This window comes from Canis lupus, chromosome 8 (genome assembly GCF_003254725.2).
Source record: "Canis lupus dingo isolate Sandy chromosome 8, ASM325472v2, whole genome shotgun sequence".
NCBI classification, from domain to species: domain Eukaryota; kingdom Metazoa; phylum Chordata; class Mammalia; order Carnivora; family Canidae; genus Canis; species Canis lupus.
In genome coordinates, this window is record NC_064250.1 from 15,567,704 (window position 1) to 15,588,345 (window position 20,642).

Genomic DNA, 20,642 nt, shown 5'->3' on the forward strand with positions numbered 1-20,642 from the left:
CCGAGAGTTTCTTTAAGTGTTCAAATTATGTACTTCATAGCAAAGAATACAATCAAGAATAACACAATGCACTTAGTTCCTATGCTTCTTCAGTGTCCTTTTATCTCAAAGAGTTCTTAAGTCTTTTCTGGACCTTCAGGATATTATCATTTTCTAAGATTATATAGGTCAATGATTTTGTAGAATGTGTCTCACTTTGAGTTTTTATGATGCTTCTTCATGATAAGATTCAGCTTCTTAAACAAGTATGCTGTTACCTCAGGGCAATATATCAGGAGGCACATGATGTCAAATATTAGCCTATATTGATGTTTCTTGACTGAATTAATTTTATTATAATGGCTACTATATTTTCTAATTATATTACCTCTACATTTAATGACATTCCACATAAAAAAGTTTCTCTTATCCCTGTAACCTATTTGTTTATACAGTGAGGACTCTGGAGTCCTATTTTATTCAATGTGATATAAGCCATTAGAATTATTTTAGTGCTCAAATTGTCCCAAATTTGGTCAGTAAGAGCCTCTTCAAACAGTTTTGTATGTCCTTTTCATATATTCCCATCATTCTTTGAGTATGTCGTTACTTTCTGGTATAAGACTTCCAAGCTGGGCAGCCTGTGTAGCTCAGCGGTTTAGTGCCACCTTCAGCCCAGGGCATGATCCTGAAGACCCGGGGTTGAGTCCCATGTCGGGCTCCCTGCATGGAGTCTGCTTCTCCCTCTGTCTGTGTCTCTACCTCTCTGTCTCTCTGCTTCTCATGAATAAATAAATAAAATATTAAAAAAAAGACGTCCAAGCTTATCTTAGACTATCCTTGCCCCAACCCTGATATCAACCATTTCTCCAAGGAACCTTTTAGTGGAAAATGGTACTTTAGTTCCTTTTAGTGGAAAATGGTACTTAGAAACGATGGTCTCAGTATTACATGTGCTCTTAATTACAGAGATCTTTCAGGCACTCTCAAGTGGACAGAGCAACAAAATATATTCATGTACATATATACACAAGTCTACATACACACATTTTTACTTTTATATTTATTTCTATACCTATCTATCTCTATATTGGAAGTCATGAGTTCATACCAATATCTGCAATTCCGATCCAATGCCACAGGGTATGCTCTGTATTCTCCTTTTCATATTAGTAACGTCCATCTCCAAAAGTGAGAAATTTTATTTCCATTTCCTCAGTCCATTCACTTATTTGCTCAATCTCCCTAAATGTAGCCAATGCCCTGACCCTGCTGGGCCTCCACTCACTTGGCTGCTTGGATGATTTTTATGAACTCATTTAATTGGACTTTATCTGTGGGAATCCCAAACAACTATAGTGAGGTTGCTTCCCTATAAAGAGGATTTGAGTTTCTTTCTCCCATGAGACTAAGGCATAATCATTGTGAGATCATGTAAACTGCCCTACAGAGGGTCCTGGATAATCCAGAAATTTTAGGATAGCAATCTGATATTATAGGAAGCCTCAGTCTAAGTCTCCTGATCCAATCATTTATTGCTCCCCTTTCTGACTTCAGTTCTCAGTTGTTTGGGGGAGAGATTATTTCAAGGGTGGGGTTTTCTCTGATTGTTTTTGTTAGTTTTTATTTTGTATTGTTTTGTTTGTTTGTTAGGTGTTCTCTGTTTCTTTATTGCTTTGTTTTTGCACTTAAAGATTCTCTTAAAGACTTAGCTTCTTGCAGTCCTGGGAATGCTTTGAGAGTTAGGCTTCTAATTTATCTATATTTAGTTGTACTAAGTAATGGAGCCTTTCAGAGTATCTAATCAGCCATACTTTATATGTCTATATGCTTATCTATATTGATCCTGTGCCCTATATACTAAAATTATTAATACCCTTGAAACACCATGGGAATTTCTGCTATCGTCTAGTTTCTGTTTCAAAGCAGGAAAAAAAAAAAGTAAGACAAGAGAAATTATTGGGTAACACTTCTATTTTGTTCTTATCTGAAAATATGGACTCTTTTTAGCAGGGTTATGATGAGTCTTTTTTAATCTTAAAGATAAAAATGTCATTAACATTCCTTTGATCCTGTCCCCTAATTTGACACATGAAGAAAACATGGCCCCGAGAAGATGGATTTCTACCAAAGTAAATGGCATTTGGTGGGTTTGCTTAGATTATTTAGAACTGAGGTCTCTGGTCCACTATTGCTAATTTATTTCTGTACAATTTTCTTTTTCTTTTTTTTTTTTTAATTATTTATTTTTGATAGTCACACAGAGAGAGAGAGAGAGAGAGAGAAAGGCAGAGACACAGGCAGAGGGAGAAGCAGGCTCCCTGCACCGGGAGCCCGACGTGGGATTCGATCCCGGGTCTCCAGGATCGTGCCCTAGGCCAAAGGCAGGCACCAAACCGCTGTGCCACCCAGGGATCCCCAATTTTCTTTTTCTAACCAAACTCTATGATTCTTTTTTTCACAAGTATATTTTAATGTTTCCCACTTCTTAAAATAATTCATGACTTACAGAAAAAATTTTAAGTGCATTGAAGTATAAAGAAAATGAACTGTATTTGTAATCTTATTACTTGGAAATAACTACTGTTAACATTTTAGAGTTTTTAATGCTTACATCCTTTATTTTTATAGTTGAGATCATACCATATAGTTTTGTATCTTTTTTTCATATAATAGCATTAATATTTCCACACCTCATTAAAATCTCTTCAGAAGCATTATTTTTGATGCTATACAATATTTCATCATATGGATGTACTTAAGTATAGTGAACTATTCACCTTCAGTAAATATTTAGATTTTTTTCCCTTTTTTCCTATTATACATACTATTCTAAAGCAATTCTATTATTTTTATTCAAATGTTAGTCCACACCAATAATTATTCCCTAGAACAGCCTCCTGGAATTAGATGTACTAGGCCAAAAGATGTGAATGTTATTAAGATTTGGCAGGGATACATACTGCCAAATTACATATTACCAATTTATGGTACTTACTGCTGGGTTTAAGAGAGCTGCTCATATCTTGTCTTTACCATGATTCTTCCATATGGGTTTGACCATTCTCAAGTATTTCTTTTCATTATTTTCCTAAATATTTTCCTAAAGTTCCAAGTTAAAGGGCTCTTAAACTATGGAGTGGAGCCTGGGGATGCCTAAGCTAGCCCTCCAACTAGATAGGCCTGTGTAAGGATGACCATAGGAGCATCTGAAAAGCCCTGCTGTGAAGGGCTACTTTTTTCTACTCCCTCTGGTAACATGACCTTGTGGGGAGATCTTGGGTAAGAAAGATAAGCCTCACTGAGACTTACTTTCCTTATCTGTAAGATGAAATATTGATGCCTATCTGGTTGCAAGGAGTAAATGCAAAATTGTCTGATACTTCTTTATCCCCTAATTAGTCCTTCCTATCAAGGAATCTCTACACTTAAGATGATTTCATGGACTAGATAAAATAGGATATACTTCTTCTATAAGTTACAGTATTCACAGGTTAGTTAGTCAGCATGTATACCCTTCTACCATTTATCTGACAGGTGAGTTGATATATTAGATGCTTATATGTTTGTAATGAGGTGGCATGAAAGAATGGGGCTTTAAAGGGGCTAGCATCCAGGATGTAAAAACCAAAATGGGAATATTTTATATGATAGATTTTATCCTGTTTTGACTAATTAGATCAGGCTCCTCTATCTAGGAACATGAGGAGTGCCTAGCAAGGAGTTAAGTGTTTATTGCAATCTCACCTCTGGGTATACATATACATTTAAAAAACTTTTAAAAGCTTCACTCAGAAGCTGAGTGGAATTGGATATACTGAATTGAAACCTCTGTGGGATGAGGCCAAGGTATCTGCAATTTTTAAAGCTCCCTAGCTGATTCTGATTCACTGCCAAGGTTGAGGTTTAATGGATAAAGTGGTTCATAGATTCTGGAATGTAAGAGCTGGAAATGGTCATCTAAACCTTTAATTAAACAATCTTGATTTATATATTAGGAACCAAGGCCTACAGAGGTTTAATTACTTGTTAAATATCCCATAGTTTGGTAATAACAGGACGAAAACCTAGAATTCTAGCACATTGCCAGAATGTCTTCAAGAAGCCTATTAGAAGACAAACATCTCATAGAATGCAAAAATCATTTTTTTGAAAGAAATTACTGCCATGTGGCAAGGGGTCTTTATTGCTCTTGTTTCTAAATGATCATATTTCATATTGTATGTATATGCAGGATGAAAAAATTGGATTTCATTTCTCACCTACATGAAGGGCCAAATAATGCATGCTTTGTCATTTGCTCTCCCCCAGGAAGTGAGCAACTATTGTGGCAATATAGAATCTTTGTTCTCACCAGCACATCAAGTCCTCTTAACTTTTTCAGTTTTCAAAACTGTTTAGATGTATAATGGTCAAAACGTAGTCAAAAAGATTTTCCAAGGGCTGCCACCTCTAAAATCCTTTTTGATTCCTAAAATGTAATTATTATCACTGCGATGTACTCTGTGAACATCCCTCTCTGAACACATATTGTTTTTGACTATTACAGCCTGCTAATGAACTTTTAAAATCATATTATTTATGAAATTTTAACTATGACTTTGCTTTAACTTTAAAAGATTTCTTGGGGGAAAAGACAACCTTAACCATACAAAAATGCCTGGCTCATTTTTATTCATTAGGGGCTATGTTGGGAAGCACTGGGTCCTAAAATATCGCTTAAAGGCCCGGAGTTCACAGCTGACACGTTCTTAACATTTATAGTGATTCTAGAGACCCTCAGTATCTATTGCTACAGTTCCTTCTCTCAGTGTTTTTGTTGGATTGGATTTACAGCCAACTGGTTGTAATTGACCCTCTATTGGGACAAGTTAGGATATGAGCATATGACTTTTCTGTAAAAAAGAGAGAGAGAGAGAGAGAAAGAGAGTGACCAAGAAAAAAAAAAATCACCATTGATATTTATCTTGAACTTCCTTCATTTCCAGCTTCTCTGGCAGCAAGTCAAAATGCTGTCATAAAGCAGAATTCCCAGTAAAAAGGGTTCCTAGGGAAAGGCCACATTTCTGAATGCAAAAGCATATAGGAAGGAGTATAATAGAAAAGACAAGAATTTCTCTGTCCTTTAGACACACACGACACCTAAATCTTGCCACAAAAGTGGGGTCTGCCACCTGAGATTCCAAGTTAGCATTTCCCTATAGGAAAATTGGTCATAAACAGTCTAAGGACAAATGGGGACAGGAGGTGTGGAAACCTCTATCAGCTAATCATGAAAAGCAAAGGCCTGTCAATCTACATAAGCCCTCTCAGCCCCCAAAAGCACTACCTCCAGCTTGCTCTATGGAACTGATCTGTGGGTCCTCTTCTACTTCCTCATTTAGTAGACCATCTCCCCAAAGACAGAAACTAATTAAGGTTTTACCCACTGAATGAGAGTCTAAAATTCTTTCTCATTTAACCTATCGTGATTGGTTTTGAGAAGCCTGAAAAAAGAAATAGAAATAATTCTGTATGGGGTGCATGAAATGCTTACAAATTTATCTCCCAAAGAAACTTTCACTACCAAGTCTACTATACAGACTATTGATCCGTCACAATCTAATTTTAAGAATCTAAAACTAAAGCTTCCAAGCTCTTTAACTTTATGGTCATAGGCTTGGAGTTCCTACCCTGCTGTGCTGGAAAACAAATCAGTGTAAATCCTTCTATTCAACGGCTTCCCATTTTCCCCTCAAATGGCTTCTAAAAAACTAACAACAACTAAAGCCTGTATTATGTTCAAATCCTAATAATGTAAATAGTCAAATGCAGTATTTCTAGTCATTAACACTGAAAGAACATCACACACCCGACTATGTCACCTGGGTATGAGCAAGGAAGGCTGCTTTCTCTACAGAGCCACTGACCACAGTAAGAGATGGCCCATCTGCCCAACTGCTGGCCAGAAGTGGGGGGACTGCTAATGGGGACCTCTTGATGCAGGGTTTCAGTTCATCTCAGTTTTGGCTCCACAGACTTTACACTAGCTTTACATTCTGGCAGACTGAAGCAGACCAGAGGTGGCCCTGACACCTCTTCAAAACTTTTGAACTTTGGGTGCTGGTTAGAAAAGGAAATGGAGAAGCAAACCCTTGCACCCCTGACTTTAAAAAGCACTTCTTAGGCATTGTGCTCTATTATGAGAACTCGTGCCCTCTAATAAAATAGGAGCCAAGAATGTTTGAGTGCTTAATTGTGCTAAGCATCATGTCATTAATTCCTCATGACAACCCTGAGAGGGAGGTAATATTGCCATTCCTATTTTTTTTTTTTTTTTTACCATTCCTATTTTACAGATGAAGACACTGAGTTTGAAAAAGTTAAGTAACTTGCCAGAGGTCACAGAACAAGTAACAAAGCCCAACTGATTCTAATGCCATGCTCTTAACCCCTACACAATACAAGGAAGTCAAGGGCCTCTCCAATGCTGCCACCTCTTAATGTGGGCTGTTAACGCTGCTTCCCCTGTACAGCAGAGACACTGAGAGAGAAGAATGCCCACCCAGAAAGACAGAAGGAATCAATTGCTTTTTGGGCTGTTTCAGTAGCATCAGTGCAGTAGCATACCTTAAATGGGACTTGTGTTTGTCTTGACAAGATCCTTACAAGATTTGGGTGACATATCATATTTCTAGAGGTGATATAATAATTTGGTGTTCTATCAGTGGCTTCTCCATTTCTCATCTAGCAAGAGCTCAAGCTATTGTCTTTTTCATATAAAGCAATATTAAGGAGATCCCTGGGTGGCTCAGTGGTTTAGCACCTGCCTTCAGCCAGGGCGTGATCCTGGAGTCCCAGGATCGAGTCCCACATCAGGCTCCCTGCATGGAGCCTGCTTCTCCCTCTGCCTGTGTCTCTGCCTCTCTCTCTGTGTGTGTCTCTCATGAATAAATAAATTAAAAATCTTAAACAAAATAAAGCAATATTAAAACATCAATTTACTAAGTGTCTATATGTGTGAGGCCTTGGGCTAGGCAATTTGCAACCTGCTGGGGCCCTGAAATGGCATCTATATTACATCATTCCCATGAATTTAACCACCCATGGGTGGAACAATGTGACTTCCCAATGGATAAAACCCCTATGCTGACAGATCAAAGGGTCACATCACTACCTCAACTCCCAGGACATTAAGAATAGTACTGTTCTTCAGACATTTATCCTTTGAAAGGAGCATTTTTACATCTGGTTCCAGCTCTGAGTCAGGAACTGGATACATACACTCAAGGTATGCTAAGGAGAGACTATTAACCATGCAAACTAGCCCCAAATGGCTTTTCTGATTATTTGCTAGCATGCAGGTGGCTTCACGAAGAGGCCTGCAATTCTAGAATGTTAGTTTTTGTAGTATGAGAAAATCATAACTTTTTTTTTCCAGGAACTTGTTTTGCCATAGATTTAAGGCAGTAATTTGTTACAGGCAAGACATTTATAGGGGCTGCGTTATCGAGCCTAGAATCATCAAGAAATTCTATCAGAAGACACAATGTTTAAGTATAGGTCTAATTACTGCAATCATTTCTTTTTTGTTTCCTTTGCAGAGATCCACTTAATCCCATCTCTTAGTGTGGGCACAAGCTGACAGTTGCATGACAAGGAATGTTTCCCTTTGTAAAAAACCCACTTCCTTTCTGTGTAGTTTTAGCCTAATTGAAATGTTTCCTATTAAGCTCAATCAAGGCAGCAATTATCTAATTACTCACTTATGCTTCTCCAGCCAAAAATTTGCCTAAGCTGGTATATTGGAATGAGAGAGAACATATTTATTATTGCTTTTACATGTTCCTGTTTGGCTTTAGACAATAATCATAAACATTTACTTCTAGCTCACCAGCATATATCTAATTAATACTGCTATTTTCTATAAAATTGTATCACTGCAAGCTATAGCCCTGCCAAATGCAGTCCTGTCTACGAAATGTGCTTTAAAAGATTTGTGGTTATGCTACATGAATGGTGTCATTGGAGACAGGGAATAAGGAAAGAGGCTAGTGAAAACAAATCACAAACATATATTCAATCATTTCAAAGCCACGAGTTTTATGGCTTTACAAAATAAAAAATGAATAACAGATTTAATCGAGAAAATAATTTTTATAGCATCACTTTAAAGAAACATGTATCCTGTATGTCTGGATTTTTTCTTGATACAAATCCCTTAGGTCTCAAGATGATCACAACCAGTCAACAACACAGGTGGTCCACACTTTTTAGGTATAAATTAGAGGCGTATATCATTAAAACCAGAATTAATTTTAGAGTTAGTGACCCTATGAGGTCACTCCTGATTAACTCAATTTTGATTGAGGTTGTACCAAAGCACAACGGACAAATTGGGTATGAGAGATTGATATTTTCATTTCCAGACAATAAATTTTATCGTTATTATTATCTTAAATGTTAACTAATGTGGGACTAATTCAGTCCTTTGCATGGAAAAAAGGCCCCCTGAAAACTGGTGCACTTCTGGGTGAATTTATAAGGAGGAAAAGGAACACCTCATCAATCTCCCAAATGCGGCACTTGACAATCTTTCACCTAAGTTTATCATAAACCTAGAAAATGACTACACTCAATGAGAACAGCAACAACATCAAAATCAGTCTATGAGGACAATATTCCATTTACTGGAAGGAATTATGCATTGTTTTGGTAAAGAGAAGAGCTTTTCTTTTCTTTCTTTCTTTTTTTCTTCTTTCTTTCTTTCTTTCTTTCTTTCTATTTTTTCTTTTTTTTTTTTTGCTTACACATGATGAATGAACCATGCACAATATTAGTAACCTCAAAGATAACAAGTTATCTACAAAAACCAAACAACCCCCCAAAAAGGAACACTTCAGTTTCTAATAACTGATTTATTTCAGGTATAAATACCTGAGTGATGACTGATTAGTTAATTAAGCCTGAGTGGCTAGGCATTGGGAGTGGGGAAGATGTCATTCTCAAAACCATGTTGTTATCTGCTTCCCAGATTGGAAAGGAGTCTTTAAAGAAAAATGCATTATATCTTAAAGGTGGTCCCAAAGATTCTGCATTCTGTGCTGTTTGATCCCTTCAGGAGAGGAGGGCAAGAATAAAATGTAGAGAAACAAAAGGAGAGAAACCGATTTCTTTGCCAGAATGGGGAGAATAATCAGACATTTGCCTTTCATTGGTCTTTTTTTTAGGAACTTGAAAGTCTGTGAAGTGTATTGAATAAAATGGCTGGAAAATGGATTTTGTTTCTTCATGTGGCCAGTCACTGGAGAGGACAAATAAGTCTCGATATCCTGTCTGCAGTTTGACTCATCCCTGCTCTTTTCTCTCTCTGTAAGCAGCTTATATACTCCAAAGAGGGACTAAATTCATTTTACAATAGGCAGAGTGGGAGCCTGGGCTATCATCTGAGAACAAACATAAAGACCACTCTATCAACCATTTGTTTAGAACTGCCCTCAGCAGAACCAAGATCAGTGAAATGTGGGTACATTGAACCTACCAATACTGCTTCCATACACAGGCCCACAAACCTTCTACTGCCCAGTAATAAACAAAAGGAAACAAGACGTTAAACCAATGTGGTCCTTGTTTTCAACATTATTTAGCTTTTGAAATTTTCAAGTTGAGTTCCCACTGCCTTTATTTCCCCTCCTACTTTGCACTAGTTCTCATATTTCCATCCTTCCTCCACTGCAATAATTCAATAGAACTAATTATGTCTTTAAAAATAGTTAAATAAGCAAATGACTGCAGTTCTCTTTCTGTTTTCCCTGATGCTGGGTCAAATGGCTCCTCAAGTTGTTCTGAAATGAGACCCTTGCATGTCTGGCCAGAATCTTCTGGCCAGATTAGTTTTATATTGTCCCATTATTCCTCCCAGTGTGTTGAAGTGGTGCTATTTTATCCAGTTTTAAGTAATATTGGCTGGCAGATTTTAGGATAATACAAATTTAATACTAGAAAAGGTAAATATCCCAGTTTCTTAATTATAATTGTGTATTATTATATATATATTATTTATTCGAAGTTTTCCATTTGTGAGTTTTTTTTTCTATTTTGTGCATTTTTAAAAGATTTTATTTATTTATTTGAGAGAGAGAACAAGCGGGGGAGGGGCAAAGTGAGAGGGAAAAGCAGACACCTTGCTGAACAGGGAGCCTGACATGAAGCTCAATCCCAGGACCCTGAGATCACGACCTGAGGTGAAGTCGGATGCTTAAATGGCTGAGCCACCCAGGCACCCCCTATTTTGGGTATTTTTAATACCTGATTGGTTTGTTAGTTATTTTGGTTCTAAGGCCTATAATATTAATGCTTCTCAGGTTTTTCTAATCATAAAGGCTCTGGCAGAAAGAACGGGAACAATATAATTTATCCTCTATTATTTTAAAAATGAAAATAAATTATTGGTGCTTTGACTACAGGTCATGGCTGCCTGCGATAAATGAAACTATCTGCTTTTCATCAATCTATTCAGATCTTACAAGTCAGAGTTATTCAATACAAAGACCACCTACTATGGAAAACTCTAATGTTAAAAACTCTTCATTTGTCATTCCCCAAGTTAAGAATATATTACACAATTTAAGGCTTGTAAAACATCATAACCCTGATTACACACTGGAATTACCTGGAAACTTTGTAAGGCCATTTATGGCCCCAGGAATTATGACTTAATTTGCATGTCATGTGCCTGGGTATCAGGACTTTACAACACCCCTTGGGTGATTCTGATATAAGTTCGAGGTTGAGAACTGCTGCTTTAGAACGAAAATTTACAAACACATACACCAGTTAATTGATCTGTAATTTTTTTTAAGTTTTTTCTTTTAATCACCATCATTATTATCATCATTATTATTATCTTCATTATTATTATGAATACTGTCACATCTTTCGACTCCAGAAAATAAACTGATCCACAGTTTATTGCGTGACGCCCACATGGTTGGTCTGACATGCATTTCCTTCACCCCCTCCCCCCGCATGCTCATCCATGCGTCCTTCCATCCACAGCAGGAATCGGAGGCTTGTTGCCCAAACGCACTCTGACTGAAGCTGATCGGCTTTCATTAATTAATTTCTAATACACACGCATACGCGCGTGCACACGCACGCACAGACACACACACGTGCGCGGCACACACCCATGTGTCAGAAATAGCTAGAACGATGCTGGGAAATAGCAGGTAGCTGTTAAAGCGAGTGGCCTCCGAGTCAGTCGTCTTGGCCTGGAGATGTAAACGCGGAGGCGTGTTCATGCTTCCTACCCCCAAGCCACCTCTCCTCTCTCCTTCCCGGGCTCACGTCCGTCCAAGGCCACGTGGGAGGTTACGTCAAGATGTGGCCAATAAAGTCCAAAAAGCGCTTTGAATACTGTTCTGGGTTCACGGTGGAGATCCCTGCACCAGCGCCACGCTCAACGGGTTTTGCCGCGTGGGCTGCTTTCTTTTTTGCATCATAATGAGTCAAAATGTCAGTAATGGCCATAGAGTACACCTCTTTCCTGGGCGGGTTTTCACGGCATTTAAATTCCATAAACGTCAATGTTCGGATCAGACTCGCCAGGAGCCAAGCGCGGGGAGCCGTTCAGCGCGCCCCGGGACTGCCTGGAGGGGTCCCGACGGGGTGGGTGCCATCCTGTCACCCCCCTTCCCCGCCACCCTCTTCACGCTCCACCTCCTCCTGCTGGGCTCTGTCCACAGCGTGGATTCCCTCCACTAGGCTGTAGCCCGGGAGCTTTAGCTGCGCGGGAAACTCGACATCTTTCTTCAGTTTTTCCAGGAACACCTTTCTGTTGTTGTCAACAATATAAGTCTTTTGACCCTCATTAATGAAATCATTATCCTTCAGGGTCGGTAGTTCTTTGGCCTTTTCCTTGTCGCTGGCTTCTCGAGCCGCCTGGAGCCCTGTAAGTCGGATTTCCCGTACACAGATAAGCGGGGGCTGAACACATTGCTTGTAACAATCACGTATGTTTCCACTCCATCAACATTAAGCCGGTACCTGCCCAAGAACTGGGGATGAGCGCGATCCCGTGACATTCTACTACGTGCCGGTGGTATTTCTTCAGGATGTTGTGCATTTCGGCCACATCTTCACTCGTGGTGGTCTTGATGATGTATCCTTCGTGGTAGGCGGTGTGGAGTCGAGCCCCGCTGCGTGCCTGGGAGTCGTGGGAACCGGTGCGCTCCGGGCAAGGGATTCCCGAAATCCTGATCAGCGAGGCCTAACCTTTCCCGCAGGTTACGGAAAACCATCGGGCAGTATTCCTCAAACTTGAAGGGGCTTGGCATGTTTTCTTTGTTAAAAAGGTGATTGTCCACCTTTATCTTTGAATAGGCTCTGAAGTCATCTGGCATCAACCTAACAGGGATTTGAACGTGGCTCAGTCCCTTGATGCAGCGGTTTACCCCCCACATCAGGACGCTGAGGATGGGGTCTCTTGGACCGAAAGGGGATCGCTGGCCCGAAAGAGCTTCACTTTCTGCGCTACGAAGTGCTTCTTCTAGGTCTTGGTCTTGCTCGCCAAGACGGAGGACCCCAGGTTGCCGGGGGTCGCCATGGCCGCTGCCTCTGTCCCCTCCACCGCCGCGCTCCCGAGGCCGGGGACCCGCCCTCTCTACACGCCGGCCCGGGGAGGCAGCCGCATCCCCCCCGCGGCGGCCCGGCCCGCCGTGCCCGCTGCGCCCCGCTGCGCCCCGCTGCGCCCACCGCGCCCGCTGCACCCGCTGCACCCGCTCGGCCCCGCGGAGGAGGGAGGCTGCGCCCCGCCCGGACTCCGCGCCCGCTGCGGCTCCGCGCTCAGCCCCTGTAATTTTTCTTTTGAGTTTCACCATTAGTTTGAGGTAAAACAGAACACTGCATTCATTCATTCATTCATTCATTCATTCATTCTACATCAATATCATTTATGTTCACTATTATAGGCCACAGAATGACATTTTCACCACCTAACAGACCACAAAAATCAAGACACCCTTTGTAAAAAAGAGAGAGATTTGTGAAGAAAAACTAGTTTAAAGTGAAAAATAGTGTGGTAGGCAAAATAATAGCTTTCCAAGAGACCCCATCCTAAACCCTGAAATCTGAATAGATTTCTTTACATGAAAAAAGTAATTTTTGCAGATATAATTAGATGAATGACCTTGAGGTGGGGATAGTATCCTGGATCATCCAGGTAGGCCCATCTAATCACATGAATTCTTAAAATCAGAGAATGCTTCCCAGCTGTGGTCAGAGAAGTCCTGACTACAGAATAAAGGCCCAGAGAGATGCAACGTTGCTTTGAAGATACAGGAATGAGGCCATGAACCAAGGAATGCAGGAGGCCTCCAGAAGGTAAAAAAAGAAAAGGAAACATTATTTCCTAGAGCTACCAGTAAAAAAGACCACCTTGCTGACACCTTGAGTTTGGCTCAATGAGACCCACGTTGTATTTCTGACCTACAGAACTATAGGAAAAAACAGTTGTGTTGTTTTAAACCACCAAGTTTGTAGCAATTTGTTAGGGCAGCAATAGGAAAATAGCACAGATACTGATGTTAATTTTGAATCTCCCAGAGGCCTCGGGAAGAGGTTGCGGGGTACAGGGAATGCTATGTGGAGTCCTGAGATTGTGTCTTGAAGATCTCCAACTACAGGTACTATAAGGGACCTAGGGCCCTAGCTGCTGCTCTGAACTTCCCTTGGTTTGTGCAGAGACCATGCTTCCCACAGCTGCTCCTAGCCAGCAGCAAGGCCGAGGCAGCCAGGTTCCTGGGAGACCCAGAGATCCTCTGATTTTACCAATTTGGTAAGGACCCCACCCTGTGATGACTTAACTGAGCATTTCTTCAGCAGTATTGTAGTCAGTCTAGGACAATTCCACCTGCCCTGCCCTTCCTCTCACCTGCACTCAGGGTCAGATTTGCACAGGGGTTGGACACAGCTATTCTACCTCTCTGGGCCCCTCCCCCAGTTTCTAGCACAGGCATTTCTTTCAGGACCAGCTACACTATTTGAGTACAAAGTAAAAACGTCGGGCCCTCTGTTCAAAAATCATGAAGAATTTTAAGCCTGGGATAGCAGAGCATTATGCCAACTAAGCATTCTAACGGCAGGGTCCTGTGTGACTGCATTGTTGTGAGCAGCAGATATAAGTTGCTGATTAGTCATTAGCTATGATACATGCTCTTTGTTCTCCTTTATACTTTGAATGTTTTCTCTCAAGTTTCCCATAGGTTGGTGCCTATGTGAAGAAATGGCGTTATAGAGAACTTACAAGCAATGAAAGCAAGACAATTAGTTGAAGGAATAAAGGAGAATAGGGGGATGAAGAGGGGTGTGGTCTCAGCCAGGCAGTCAGAATTTTCTTAAGACCCACAGGTAAATGACAGGGCTATGGGCTTGGTCTCCTGAAAGTGTCTTCAAACAGAAATGTGATGACAAGTATAGAGTATATGAAATGAAGTCAAAATAAAGATGTTCAAAATGAGGAGAAAGGAGAAAGAAAAGAAGAAATAAGGAAGCCTTGGAGTTGTCCCTACTTCTATCAATTAGTGATTGACTTCACTAGGAGACAAGGAAGGAATAAAAGGGAAGAAACAGCCCAAATCCCAGTAGGAAAGCAGGCAGTGCCCTGAACCACAGGACAATTTGTTCTCAGAACTAGAACCAAAGCAAAGTCAGTGAAGGATTACGTTGTGGGAACCCTGATGATAAACATACTCAAGATGAAGGAACAAGAGCTCCTTTCCCCCAATTTTGTGGGTACCAAAATTGAAAACAGGATGATGTAACTCATAGAAATTGAACAATTTAGGATTCAGCTCAATATTAACTGAACTTCTGCTACGTGCCAGGCACTGAGAACATGGTCTTACTCTTGCAGAGCTATGTACCAGCGAAGAGGCAGACTTTCTTAATGAGTCACCAAAAAAGTAAGAGGGAAGAGAGAAGACCAAACTGAGGGTGACTTCCTATAGGAGGATAAAGGATTTCCACTGAACAAGTGGATAACAAGTACAAACTAAACCATTGGTGAGAGGAAAGTTAACTTTGCAATAAATTACTATGCATGTTAATAATATTACTTTACGCATGAGATGGAAATTAGGGGTGCCTGGGTGTCTGCCTTTGGCTCAGGTCATGATCCCGGGATCCTGGGATCAAGTCCCGCATCAGGCTTCCTGCGAGGAGCCTGCTTCTCCCTCTGCCTATGTCTCAGCCTCTCTCTGTGTGTGTCTTTCATGAATAAGGAAAAAATAAAATAAAATAAAATAAAATAATAAAATAAAATAAATGGAAATTAAATGCTTGATTAAAGAGACAAAATAAGATTTATAACTATATTATTTAAACTTGTATAAAGTGCTTTTATTCATGTTTTACACATTTAGAAACACTGAGAGGAGCCTCAAGAAACCTTAAGGTAGTCTGTTATTATCCCCATTTTACAAATGAGAAAACTAAGGAACAGAGAGGTTAACTGCTTTGCTTAAGTTCACACAAAGCCGTCATCTACACTGGACCCCATTTATCTGGATTTCTTGCCAATGATGCTGTTGGTCCACCCAGAATTTTCCTTAACTGTGAACTCTGAAACGGTAGTTCTGTGGAATGTTGGCAAATTTCTATATTATGGTAAAGTAAGTCTTGGACATGCTGAGTGAACAGTTTTAAACAAGTTTCTTACTGTGACACTTCTCAGAGCCTTAACAATAGTCATGTACAATATGAGTTTCCGAGTGGGGGATATAGAATGTGGCTTTTCTTCTTTGAGCACAGAACACTCTTTTCATGGTCTGTCTCTTGGACCTAGAGTGATATGGAATGCACTGGAAAAGATTGCACCAATGTGTAACAAGGTGAGCAAGAAGCTAGACAGGTTTTGAGTATGGGCAGTGAAATACAAATATGAGTTTGAAAAATTACAATAAGATGATTCTTTAATAAATTATCCACTAGAAACAACTTAAGCAGAGAGGAGCTGGTGCCCCTAAACTAGACCACCAGACTTCCATAAATACCTAGGCAACACTAAGTCTAAATAAGTATGCACAGGTGTATTTCATCCTAGAGAATCCAGATATAAACACTGTCTAGAGATAGCATTGTGTGAACTGTATGACAAAGAGTCTATTTCATTTGAGCAGGCCTGAGGAAAAGATGCAAATTGGAAAGTATTATCTGAGACAACTGAAAAGGCTGTGGTCCAATGCCTTTAGTAGCAGATTATTTGAATGCCCATAGGTGAATTGAGACAGTAACAGGAAGTTTACTTATATGTTTGTTATAGTTATATATTATCCATTGTACTCCTCCATTTAAACTTCTTTTTTAAAAAAGATTTTATTTTTTTATTCATGAGAGAGAGGCAGAGACACAGGCAGAGGAAGAAGCAGGCTCCATGCAGGGAGCCTGATGTGGGATTCGATCCCAGGACTCCAGGATCACGCCCTGGGCCGAAGGCAGGCGCTAAACCACAGAGCCACCCAGGGATACCCCATTTAAACTTCTAAGGGGCAGAGACTGTCATTTTCCCCCACTCATTTACCCCAAGAGTCTAGAACGGTGCTGCCACACAGTAGGAGATCAATAAACAGTAAATGAACAAAAGAACCTTATACTCAACTCAGAATCTTTGATAACTCTCTATCTATGCTCACTGCTTAGAGCAAACCCTCCTCAGCTTTTCCATCTTTTTAAAAAACATTTATCAAATAATCTCTACACACAACAGAGGGCTCAGATTCATGACCCCGAGATCGAGAGTTGCATACCCTTCTGACTGAGCTAGCCAGGCAAGCCCATCTTTTCCATCTTAATGACAACTCCGGTTGACATAGTTCCTTGGGCTAAAAATCTTGTTTACTTTTCACTCCTCTTTCTCTCTCACCCTCATCCAATTGAATAGTAAAATGAATCAAGTTTACATTTATGTGTATCTCAATTTTTATCTCTTCTTCCCATTTCCAATGACACCATTCTAGTCTAAGCCACTAGCAACTCTTGTCTGGCCTATTTCAATAGCCTCCTAATTGTTCTCCCTGTTATGTCTCAGACCCTGCTACCATTTCTTCTTCGCATAGCAACCAGAATTATTTTTTACAATGACCAATCAATCAGGTTCCATTACATGTGTGACCAAAACCTTCCAATGGCTTCCCATCAAACTCCGATGTCCTCACAAGGCCATGAGCTAGACCCCACTATTGCTCCAGCCTCTCAACTTCCCTCTGTCCTTCTCTCTCACTGCTCCTTGTTCTCCATAGTTATATTCAGCACACTCCACACTGCAACACTGCAAGTCTTTCTCAGAGGCTATCTCACCTGAGAGACTTTCTTTAACCCCACTAATGTATAAGAGCCGCCTCCCCACCATGATGCCTTCTACCTTTTTTACTTTATTTTTTTCATAGCACTTCCCATTTTATAGATAGCTATTGGTTTTCTCTCTCTAAATTCTGCTAGAATACAAGCTCCATAATACTAGGGACTTTGAAAAAAAATACTAGGGACTTTGTTTTGCTAAATTCTGTGGCTTTAGCATTTAGCAATTTCAGAATAGTACCTGTCATGTTGTAGCTATTGAATTAAAAAAAATGCTAAATGAATGAATTACTAACATTTGTCAAATGCTTATTAAATGCCAAGACCTTTAAATGTATTATTTTATATAATCTTTAAGAGGCAGTTGGTATAATTAACTTACTTTATAGGTGAAATTGATACCCAGAGAAGTTAAGTAATTTGCTCAAGGGCATACACATAGCAAGTAAAGGAGTCAGGAATTAAACCCAAACAGGCCAACTCTGGTCTGTACTTCTGTGTTCTACACTGTGTTTGCGTTGCTATGGCAGATGTGTACAAGTCATTCTAGTAGTCTTGTTTTCATGATAGTTCCCAGAAAGGTATTTTTTTTCTTCCTTCCTTTCTCTTTTTGTTCATTCATTCATTCATTCATTCATTCATGTATTCACATGTTAAGCATGTGATTGGCTCTAAGGATACAAATTTAAATAAGAACCATTCTCTACTCACAAAGAGCTTACCTGACTAGAGGGGAAGGCAGACTTATAAATAAATAAATCCAAGATATGTATTTTTTTTCTCAGAAAATATAAATCATTTTACTCAAAATATTTCCCAGTTTGCCAGGAATTTTAGTCAAAATCATTACCTAAATGTTGTGATCTGTTTATCTCCATTGCCCCAAAACATGTAAATACCATATTTTGCATTTTTTTCTCCTTGCAAGTTGTTTCTGGTTCTTTGGAAAGTAGATGCAGGATAAATAGTTAAGTGACATAAAATAGAAGTATTTCATTGTTCCTTAAATACTTTTGATATTTATCATCAACGCATAGCACTAGGCACTGTAAGGGATTACAAATAACATGGCATCAGCTCTTCCGTGAGTTCCCTACCAAGCAGAGGGACATGGAAGAAATAAGCTCAGTACAAGACCCCATAAAAAAGCAAAGTACAAGGTCTGATGTGTTTTCTTCAGAGAACTAGATTCTCTGGATGGAGTGTTGGGGATTTAAATGTAGACATTCCAGTTCTGGGGCCTTTATTCTTTTTTTTTATAATAAATTTATTTTTTATTGGTGTTCAATTTGCCAACATACAGAATAACACCCAGTGCTTATCCCGTCAAGTGCCCCCTTCAGTGTGGGGCCTTTATTCTTAACCATGTCTCTCTACTATGCTATGAGGTTGGTGTGAATTTAGCATTGGTAAATATTATAAGGCAGAAAGTTCATCTCAGATATTTTAATGTAAACTATCTAAAGGCTTTATCTTCTGTGGAATTATTAAGAGCTCTACTAACCCTATGAGCTTTGTCTGCAGAGAAGACTGGTCTTTAGGATTATGCCCCTGTCAGACTTTTTAAAGATACTGTATGACTTACACGTAAAGGAGGTACATGCATTCTTCCCTACTTCCTATTATATAACTTTGACCAAGTTACTTCCCTGTACCTCTCCTGTAAATTGGGGTTAGTAGGAGTATCTATAGATACAGTGATTGGTGCTGAGGGTACAAAGATGATTAAAAAGCAGTTAATTAAAATACAATACTAACAAGCAGTTAGTTAAAATACAATAACACTCACATAAAACAACTGAAAACTGTACATAACGGTGTTAGCAAATATAGTGTTATAGCTGTATACAATAGTGTGTCCTTATTAGAGATAAGGGCTAGTCCATGATCCTGATGTAGTCTTTCCATTAAGTCTACAGTTCAGAAACCATGATAGAGCAACAGACCTTTTGGATTACCTGCATTAAAAAATATATTTTATTTATGAGAGAGAGAGAGAATGAGAGCACACAAGCATAGGAGCGTGAAAGCACAAGGAAGGAGAAGGGGCAAAAGGAGGGGGAGAAACCGACTCTCCAGTGAGCAGGGAGCCCAAGGCGGAGCTCTATCCCAGGACCCTGGGATCATGACCGGAGCCAAAGGCAAACACTTAATTGACTAAGCCACTCAGGTGCCCCGATTACTTGCATTTTTAAAAGGGAACAGATATGATGGAAAATTGGCAGTATCTACTAAAGCTGAACAATTTTATTCTTAGACAGTAGTTACAATGAACAAATCACAACTGCACAAAACAACATGGATGAATTTCACAGAAACAACGTTGAGAGAAGAAGTCAGATACAAAAGTGCACATATCCTATGACTGCATCTAAATAAAGTTTGAAAACAGAAAACCTAACCTGTGATGTCAGAAGTTGGGATAATGGTTTCTTAGGGGGTATAAGAAAATCAGAAGTTAACATGGGGGACCTTTGGGATTCTTGTAATGTCTATTTCTTGCTCTGAGCACAAGACTGGTAAGCATATGCAGTTGGTAAACATTCATCAAACTATAAAATTAAGATATGTATTTGGTGTATATTTTTAATAAAACACTCCCCTCCAATGTTATGGTTCTCTTCATGGTTCTAACACCCAGGACACGTGTTTCTTAGTTTTGTGTGTCCCCTCACCCAAGGCCAACCACTCTGAGAACCCACCCAATTTAAGCATTAAAATCTTTCCTTCTGTAAGCATAATGCCAGTACAGAGTATTGCTGCAAACCACTCCTTGAATCAATGTTTTCTTTGACTCTGATTAGCTCATTGGTGCCACATGTTCCATGGGGCATTAAGACAACATTTTTAAAATGGCAAAATAATGAAAGAGGCATTTGCTGCTAAAACAAGTAAATAGTTTGTCTTTATTTTCCAGAAACAACCTGCAGCCATCCACCAAATTCTATTTTGAAATCTCATCAATGCTTGAGAAAAAAAAACAACTATCAACTGACAACTATTATTTATAAAAGGCCCTATAAAGGGTATTAAAGATGTCAAGAGTGTTTTATCTACTGACCTAAAACCTGTCTCAGACAGAAATAAAAATGGTTGCAGAGTCAACACATGTATTTCATGTTAGTGCTGCATTTGAGGGCACCTGGGCCAATGTTATGTGTTAAGTCAGTGAAAATGTGTAATTCACGGGGTAACTGAAAAAGCCACTAGACAGGAAGATGGATGGATTGAACATTTTCTGTGCCACCAAATGGCTAATGATCAGGTAAACACCTCTGAGGAAAACAAAATCCAGAATTGTTTCAGCCGTTCTCTGACCGCCTCTTTCC

The 20,642-nt window shown here is 39.6% G+C and overlaps 1 protein-coding gene and 1 pseudogene across 10 annotated transcripts in view; both read right to left on the reverse strand.

The window, feature by feature from the left end:
* The window catches only part of SLC25A21 (solute carrier family 25 member 21), a 470,013-nt gene that overhangs the window by 294,734 nt on the left and 154,637 nt on the right, over positions 1–20,642 (reverse strand). The window lies entirely within an intron of this gene.
* On the reverse strand, positions 5,550–12,661 carry LOC112657703 (phosphatidylinositol 5-phosphate 4-kinase type-2 alpha-like; annotated as a pseudogene).